Here is an 8,192-nt window from a genome sequence, read left to right as displayed (position 1 = left end):
ACGTTGTATTCCCGCAGCACCTCCTACCCAGCTTTCACCGGCTGTGAAGGACTATTTTTACACAAAATTACCCACCTGCCACTCTTTACAATGTATCGGTTCAATATTTTCCATCGCTCTCCCTCTCTTTCTCTGGTCCAGAACCATCACTCTCCTCTGTCCACAACCACAGGCCGCGCTAGGGTTAGCGCACGGGCCGGCGGCGACGCTTCCTTCGTCGTCAGCGACGGCGGCCGCTCCTCCCCGACAAGAGCACATCCCGCCCTCTCTTCCTATAGTAGGGCCGCCACCCTTTCTTTGTCACAGTGGGCCACCACCGACCTCTCTCCTAGGGCCGTGCTGGTGGCCACCCCTTTCGTCTCCTCCCTAGACCAAGTTGCAGGAGCCGGCAGCGGCGCAAATCTGTGACTGGCAGCCTAAGATCTACAGGCACTCGAGTGGACGAGATTGCGTGAGTCAGGATTCGAGGTGAGTCTCAAGGAGCTCAAGCATACTGAATTCCCCATTGTGCTCTGTGCTATCCCATAGATACAAGTAGGTAGCCATTATTGATTCATGGAGTATATTGAGAAAACAAACACATGGCTTGTTCATTCGAGTAGTAAATTGGCTCATGCACATGAAGGTTTTATAAACTGTGTTAGGGGAGATTGAATCAAAGTTTTTTTTCTTCATTCAAGAATGGCTGATAAGGCAGATTGGTGTGATGCCAATGTGAGGCATTTTATTGATATCTGCAAATGAGAGATATAAGCTAGGAATAGCCCGTTGGGATTTTTCAATAGGACTGGTTGGAAAAATGTTATATCTAAGCATGAAGAAAAAACTGGTCAGAAGCTAACAAAGAAATAACTCAAGAACAAGTGGGACAATATGAAAAAGGAATATACATGGTTCATGGAGTTGAAGAATAGTGCAACTAGGCTTGGATGGAATAAGGCAAAGCGAACTGTTGAGTGCTCTAAGGAATGGTGGGATGAACACCTAGCAGTAAGCACTTTACTGTCATCATTCATTGTTCATTTTCAATGCTTTCATATTGTGTTACTTGCTAATGAACCATTTGTTTCATTTAATTTCAGAGGTGCAATAATCCTGAGAAAGGTATCAAATGCAACCATGTGAGGTTCAGAAAACAAGGGCCAAAGCACCTTGATGATCTGCATATATTGTATGATAAGATACATGTTAGTGGCGCTAGTGCATCCTACCCTAGAGATATATCCCCTGATGAGTCAAGTGATGACGATGTGAGTGAGGTACAAAAAACTTAAGACATTGATGATGTGAAGGTGGCTGCTTTGAAGAAATCAAAGCCAGGGAAAAAGAAATGCAAGGAACACTCTAGTTCTATTGAAGAGAAGGATGAGAAGAGCCCTTTCTTTTGACTGTACAAGAACACATGTTTGAAGAAAGAAACTGCAGCAGATAATATATCCTCAAGTGTTGAAGCTTCATCTACTCCTCTAACCAATCCAGTCCCAAGCATTTCAGAGGCCATGAAGATGGTGAAAGATTGTGGAGTGCAAGAAAAAACTGCTCTAATGCAGACAACCACCTTCCTTATCATCAAACCTGAATTTAGGGAGGTCTTTAGCTCCCTGGAAACAAAAGAAGGAAGGTTTGATTTGATTGAGAGAGAGCATGAAAAGGAGTTGTTGAAGTGTTAGTAGAACTATTCCCTAATTTATCTAGTGTTGTGTTGTGAACCAATAATTGTTTATTTTCCTTTGTTGAGAACCATTAGTTGTCTGTTATTACCCTTTGTTGAGAACCATTAGTTGTTTGTGCACCAATATTTGTTTAGTTGTCTGTGAGAACTATTTGAGAACCATTGGTTATGTGTTCATATGATGTTCATATATTTGGTTATGTGCTTCTATTATCTGAATGGAGGAATTGAACTTGTGTCTGTAGATGGATGCCAACATGGAAGAATTGGCCAAAAAGAGGCAAAAGGGATTATTGCTTCTAGCTGAACTTTCCTAGTAGGCTGCTGTTATTGGTCAAATGGGAAACATGTACACGGATCGGTATTTCAACAAAGCAGAATACAGGGAAACATCAGAAACTAGACTTCAATGGGTTATGAGGTGCTTTGGTCGTCTGAGGTACTTTTATAAGATGTTTCGAATGAGCACTGATATTTTCATGGCACTACATGATTTGCTCATCTCAAATTAAGGTTTGATCTCAACTAACAATGTTTCATCAATTGAGTCATTGGCGATGTTTCTATGGATCGTCGGAGGACCCCATTCATTTTCACAAGCTGAAAATTATTTTACATGCTCGCTATGGACAGTTCACACCAAGTTTCATGAAGTATTGAATTGTTTGCGCAAGTTAGCAAAGGACAATATCAAGCCAAGAGATCCAACTTTTTATACTGAGCATGAAAGGGTGAAAGAGGATTGTTTCTGGCCTTATTTCAAAGGCGTTATTAGAGCTATAGATGGTTCACATGTTAAAGTTGTCGTTCCAGTAGAGGAAGTGGTTAACCACACATGTTGACATGGATATACATCTCAGAATGTGCTAGCTGTTTGTGACTTTGATACGAGGTTTATCTTTGTGGTTGCTGGTTGGTCGGGTTCTACACATGACACACGGATCCTCAATCATGCATTAGCAAATTTTCCTTCATTTCCCATGACTCCCAAAGGTATGCATTGTTGGTTAAGAGTTGGTAATAGTTCTATTGTTGTTTTCCTTTGATGATTTGATTGGGTTTTGTAGGAAAATATTATCTTGTGGACTCTGGTTATCCAAACCGAGTAGGATATCTTGCCCGTTTCAAAGGAAGCACATACCACATACCAGAATTCTGGCTTTGTTCTAGGCGTCCTCCTCAAGGGAAGTATGAGATTTTCAATTTTTTGCATTCATTCCTTCGAAATGTCATTGAGCGGGCTTTTCGGAGTGTTGAAGCAGAAGTGGTGTATTTTAAAGGACATGCCAAGTTTATCCACTCGTACTCAGAAGCATATTATTCTTGCTTGCATGGCATTGCATAATTTTATTTGTGAGAGCAATTTGCATGATAAAGTGTTCAATAGATGTGATGCTGATGAGGACTACCTACTACAAGAGACATGTGGCACAACCCAAACACAAGGAGAATAGAGTCCAGATGGGGAGAATGAGGATACGATGAATACCATTCGCAATAGAATAGTTGATGCTTTGGTTAGGATGAGAGGGAGATAATTATGTGGACCATGTGTTAATGGTGGACATTTATATGAACCATATATCTTTTGTCAAATGTTATCTTTGTATTCATGTGGACATTATGGTAATGGTGGTTGCAAAATTTAAAAAAAATAAATTTCCCTTTCTAAAATGGTAATTTACATGTGATTAAGTGAACAACATAGTGTTTTATGATCAATTTGCATATCAACAGTCCCTCATACCTTCTAGGGGCATTACAGACCTTTCTTGCCAAACCTACAGTCTCACAGCTATTTCAACCAAACGGCTTTTGGCTTTCTCACAGCTGACAGCTCACAGCAGCTTTTTTATAGCTCACAACCCACAGCAGCTTTTCCATAGCTCACAGTCCAACCAAATAGACCCTAAGACTGTGGTATGGCTCCCTATCAGAAAAAAGGAGGATGGGAGCAGGAGAAGCATGAGGCTAATACAGTGAGCTTGCTTCCCATCAGAGAAAAGGCGTAGAGGGGACTGTGTTCCTATCAGAGAAAAGGCGGAGAAGGTTATGCCTACAAGTCTCTCTATTTTCGAGTCCATCTTTTGGACATGTTTGAATAAAAACATGTCGAGTTGATTCTTCTTAGAGACAAAGAGTGAAACATCTCCTTTTTATAACCATTTAAATAATAAAAAAGTTTAAAATACCATATGCTGGGGATTTATAGTTCAACATATGTTCTAAATTATAAATATAAAACACATACATATTTGTGGTGTCATCATCCCTAGGCTCCCATGAGCTTAGGATGTAGACTCATCACTCATCTCAACCATCATGCTCAAAGTTGTACTCGTACTTACCTGAAACTAAGACATTTCAACACGATTTGCATTGACCAACATCCCACCTGTGGTTGCTTATGCTTTTGTGGACTGTGGTATGCAAGGGTAAGTCCTATCGAGGTATCATCATGAGCTCCTTACATACATCCTCCCATCCTACACTCACACTTTCTCATCCATTCTCCTCATCATCACCATGCTCTTTAGTCAGAAAGGAAAGCTTCTGCCCTTTCTTGCCTCAATGGCCTCAGGCTGGACCGTAGCCAACTAGGGGAAGAAAAGCACATGACGTTCACTAGTCAATGTGGAAGTAGCAACATAGGAATGTCTTCAATTGTTGACATTGCTATACGTATAGGTCTGACTCTACATATGTGTACATCTATACCCACAAGGGCGCCATCACTAGTGGAGCCTCGCCTAGGTCATCTCTAGATGGAAAACTAGCTATTGTGATACCACCATGACCACATCCTAGATGCTTATGTATAGACGCGTGAAATGGCTATCAGCCCGTCTGTGATTAGGGAATTTGGCATAGTGGTGCCTGTCAAAAGCACATATGGTGACTTCATCAATATCAAGTTCTATCGGCTTAGTTTTTCAGAGATGCTCATATAGGTAGGGTGTGTGTTATGGTAGAACCACCTAATCTAATGCCTCCCAGGAGTACTTATCTTCCATTAGACACTAAGAACTCAAGGGAGGATACTAAACTACGCGGTTCCGTCGAGCACACCCCAAGGGAGAACTCAAAAATCCATATTTTTCTATCAGGATCATAAATGAGAGAACAAAGCTTACAATATTATTAAGCCATTTCTTACATCACTTTATTTCAGTAGCAGAATATTACCTCAATTGATTATAACAGCGAAAAATAACAATGTTATCAGAGTTACAGAGGATACAAAGATTAATTTAATAACATGGTGGAGTATTAACCTATTGGATATTTTTATACAAGAGATGCTAGCAAATTTTACATCTTTTCTTATAAAAACCTCTAGTAAGGGTTATAAATAAACACTACGGTCGTAGCATGAAAGAAATCCTCTCTGAGTCCACCAGGAGGTTTCCACACACAAGAGTCAGCTCTAAGTGTTCTCCGATCACCTACAGTAGGGGGAATAAAACCCTAAGTACTCGATTGTACTTAGCAAGACTTACCTAACAGGAGGAAAATAAAAGACTCCAAGGATATGCAAGGCTTATTTGGCTTGTGGGTTATTGCATCTGTGGGAACATTACTAAACATGCGTCCTTATATTCAATTTTATTAGCAATCATCATTAGTTCATTAACTAATCATTCTATGTAAGCACCTACGCTACTTTCAAGCAGGTGGTAAGCAATCATAACCATTTTATTACCTTTTAAGTTCTGGTTCTTACTATGATGCTAGACCATAGCCAAGACATATCGTCTCACAAAAATGATGATTTGTGAATCAATGTATCCTAGCTGGGTACCTCGAAACACACATCTTGTTTGCACCCCAGGCACAAACAAGACCAACCCATTCCACTCCTATCAAGGGGTCCAGGTCCCCGTCCAAACTTTGACTCCAAGCCCCCACACTTGAGACCCGGTCTCAGTATGGTGCTTAGACCTCCACCTTTCCCCGCCTCCAATCAATTGGTCTAGAAAGAACTAGAACCCATAATAAGAGTGTAACGAGCCTTCCTGCTCCCATAAGCAAGTATGTGCTCAGGATAATAAGTCTATGACCTGACTACCATCCACAGCAATGGACGGTCCTCAGTCGACAGAGGTGGAACAAGTGCAATCCGAGCCTCGCTTGAATGCCTAACCAAGACCAGATCCAAAGTACCATTCCGTCCGATCTCCAATTATCATCCATATATGTATTCCATGTGAGAGTAATATAATAACAACAATAATATCTTTCCTATCTCTCGCGAGTGATAGGTAATCACTTGTCTTCTACCAGATCTTATAACATAGCAATCTACACGATCCTGACATACTAGTAGGACTCATAGGATAAGAATATATATGCCAGTGGTTCCATTCAACTCCTTAAAACTTAATGCACAAGCATAAATTAAAGTGTAGAATAATAGGGGTTATGCATCGGGGCTTACCTGAGTAAGATATAACCAAAAGTTAGCATTCCATCATGGTGACATGATGATCAAGGCATCATCTTTTCCACTACTTCAGTCGACTCCATGATCCATCGTTGTTCCTATAATGATATACGTGGATGCAACATAAAAAAACGTAATTAACCAATGGCAACTACAACTCTAAATTACGATTACGCTCCGCAAGCTATTGAGCTAGCTTTAATGACTAACATACTAGTCTACATACCCACGTCGTTAAGTAAGGCTTGTCTCCGAAAAATGTTTTAGTTCTAAAATCCCATGGTGTTTCAGCATTTTATTGATTAAACATATATTTTCGAACTAGGGCTCATTTAGTTACCTTAGCAAACTAATTATTATGGAGCTACAAAATTACAGTGAGCACCTAATAATGTTAGGAATTTATTATGAAAGTTTTAGAGCCAACACTATCATCAATTTATCACAAAAATTCCTTCAAATTTATACCTTAACAATATTAAGAATCTCAAATTAATTAGATAACTCCTGAAAATATTATAAAACTATATGAACAAAATATACTAGCAGATAAATCATAATTTTAGGAACCTAAAAAAATAGTTTCATAATTTTTGGCCAACTACACAAATTTATATTGAATTTACAAGTTTATCTTAGAAACTAAATTAGAAAATGCTTAGAAAAGGAAAAAGGGCCGGTGACAACCATTCGGCCCAATAGCCCAGCCTGGCCCAATGCGGGACGTGGGAATGCACCATAGACCGGCCCAGCCACGGCCCAAGGCCAGGGGCGCCCGCGCGCGTTGGCTGTTTTGCAGAAAAGCCCTCGTTCTTTTAGATAATAACATGACTACTGTGCTCACTATTCCTACCATCGGTAATCTTACAACCAAACCCTTGGGTGTTTTCACCTTTACCATGGGGAGGTCCCTAGAACCTCCGCGCATGCCGGCACGGCGGCAAACGGCACACGACGGTTACACCGGGCAAACTAGGCTTGCTACGACGAAATTAAGGGGCCGACCACCCTCTACAGCTAAACGCGCAAGGATGGATGAAGTTAGGCACTCGGAGGCGTACTATCGTGGGCTGCAAAGGCGAGCAGCTATCCGCAACGACAGCACAACTATTCCGGTGAGCCTAGCCCTCACGGCATGGTAGAAATAGCGGAGAAGCATCAGTTGCTCATTGTGGTGTACGTGCTGCTGACGATTGAAGCTGGGGAGCGCTACGACGGTCTGGCCATGTACGACCGGGCACAGTGACGACGCCTCGAGTCGGACACCGACGCATCACCACATTGCCGATGAGTTCCCTGGCCAAAACAGTGCGAGCACCGGATAGAGGGAGACAAGGCGAGTTCATGGTTACGACCAATTAAACTGTTACCACTCCTACAGGCCTTACCCCCAACCCTCCGGTCATGGCGGCGCACATAACCGGTGGTGAGGAAAAACTAAAATTGATCATTGATAGACCACGGTTGGGCTCGATGAGAATGCGACACCTAGCTAACTTGCTAAGCTACCCACCGGTGCGAGGAATTAGACTAGGAGGGCTCGAGTCGGTGATTATGAAGGGAAGAGGAGAGCGGCGCACTGCCACCGCCACGTCGTAGGGAGTGGCCCCGGTGGAGGTGACCCGGCTAAGACCTGACAAGGCATGGCAGCATGAGGACACAACCTCACGAGCAAGGGCAAGGGTTCATGGTTAATGCTTGGGTGGAGCCCTTGGGGGTGCCTGTGCGGCCATGTGCACACGGCAGCGCGGCGTCGTGATGCGGCAGGTGGCATCACGAGCAGGAGCGGGGTAGGTGAAGTAAGTGGCTGTGAACGCGTGCTACAGGGCGAGGCAAGGTGATAGGGAAGGCAGAGTATAGTCCTATGCGCGACTTGGAAATATATGCACATGATACGGGGTGATGACGACCAAGCCTAGCCTAGCGCACAGCCAGACAATCACTAGAGCTGGCCCGCGGGACTTGGCGACGGGGAGACGAAGGCATTGCGTGGCACCAAGCGACACGCGACAACGGAATGTGGACTGACCAGCGGTAGTCACCCAGCCACGGCCTGAGCTTGTCACTAGCAGCACA

At 42.8% G+C, this 8,192-nt stretch overlaps 1 pseudogene; it reads left to right on the top strand.

The window, feature by feature from the left end:
• The first annotated feature begins 681 nt into the window (after nt 1–681).
• On the top strand, nt 682–1,670 carry LOC136463454 (L10-interacting MYB domain-containing protein-like; annotated as a pseudogene).
• Nucleotides 1,671–8,192: the final 6,522 nt, after the last annotated feature.

This window comes from Miscanthus floridulus, chromosome 1 (assembly GCF_019320115.1).
Source record: "Miscanthus floridulus cultivar M001 chromosome 1, ASM1932011v1, whole genome shotgun sequence".
In the NCBI taxonomy this organism is placed as follows: domain Eukaryota; kingdom Viridiplantae; phylum Streptophyta; class Magnoliopsida; order Poales; family Poaceae; genus Miscanthus; species Miscanthus floridulus.
This window is presented reverse-complemented; position numbering and strand designations above follow the sequence as displayed.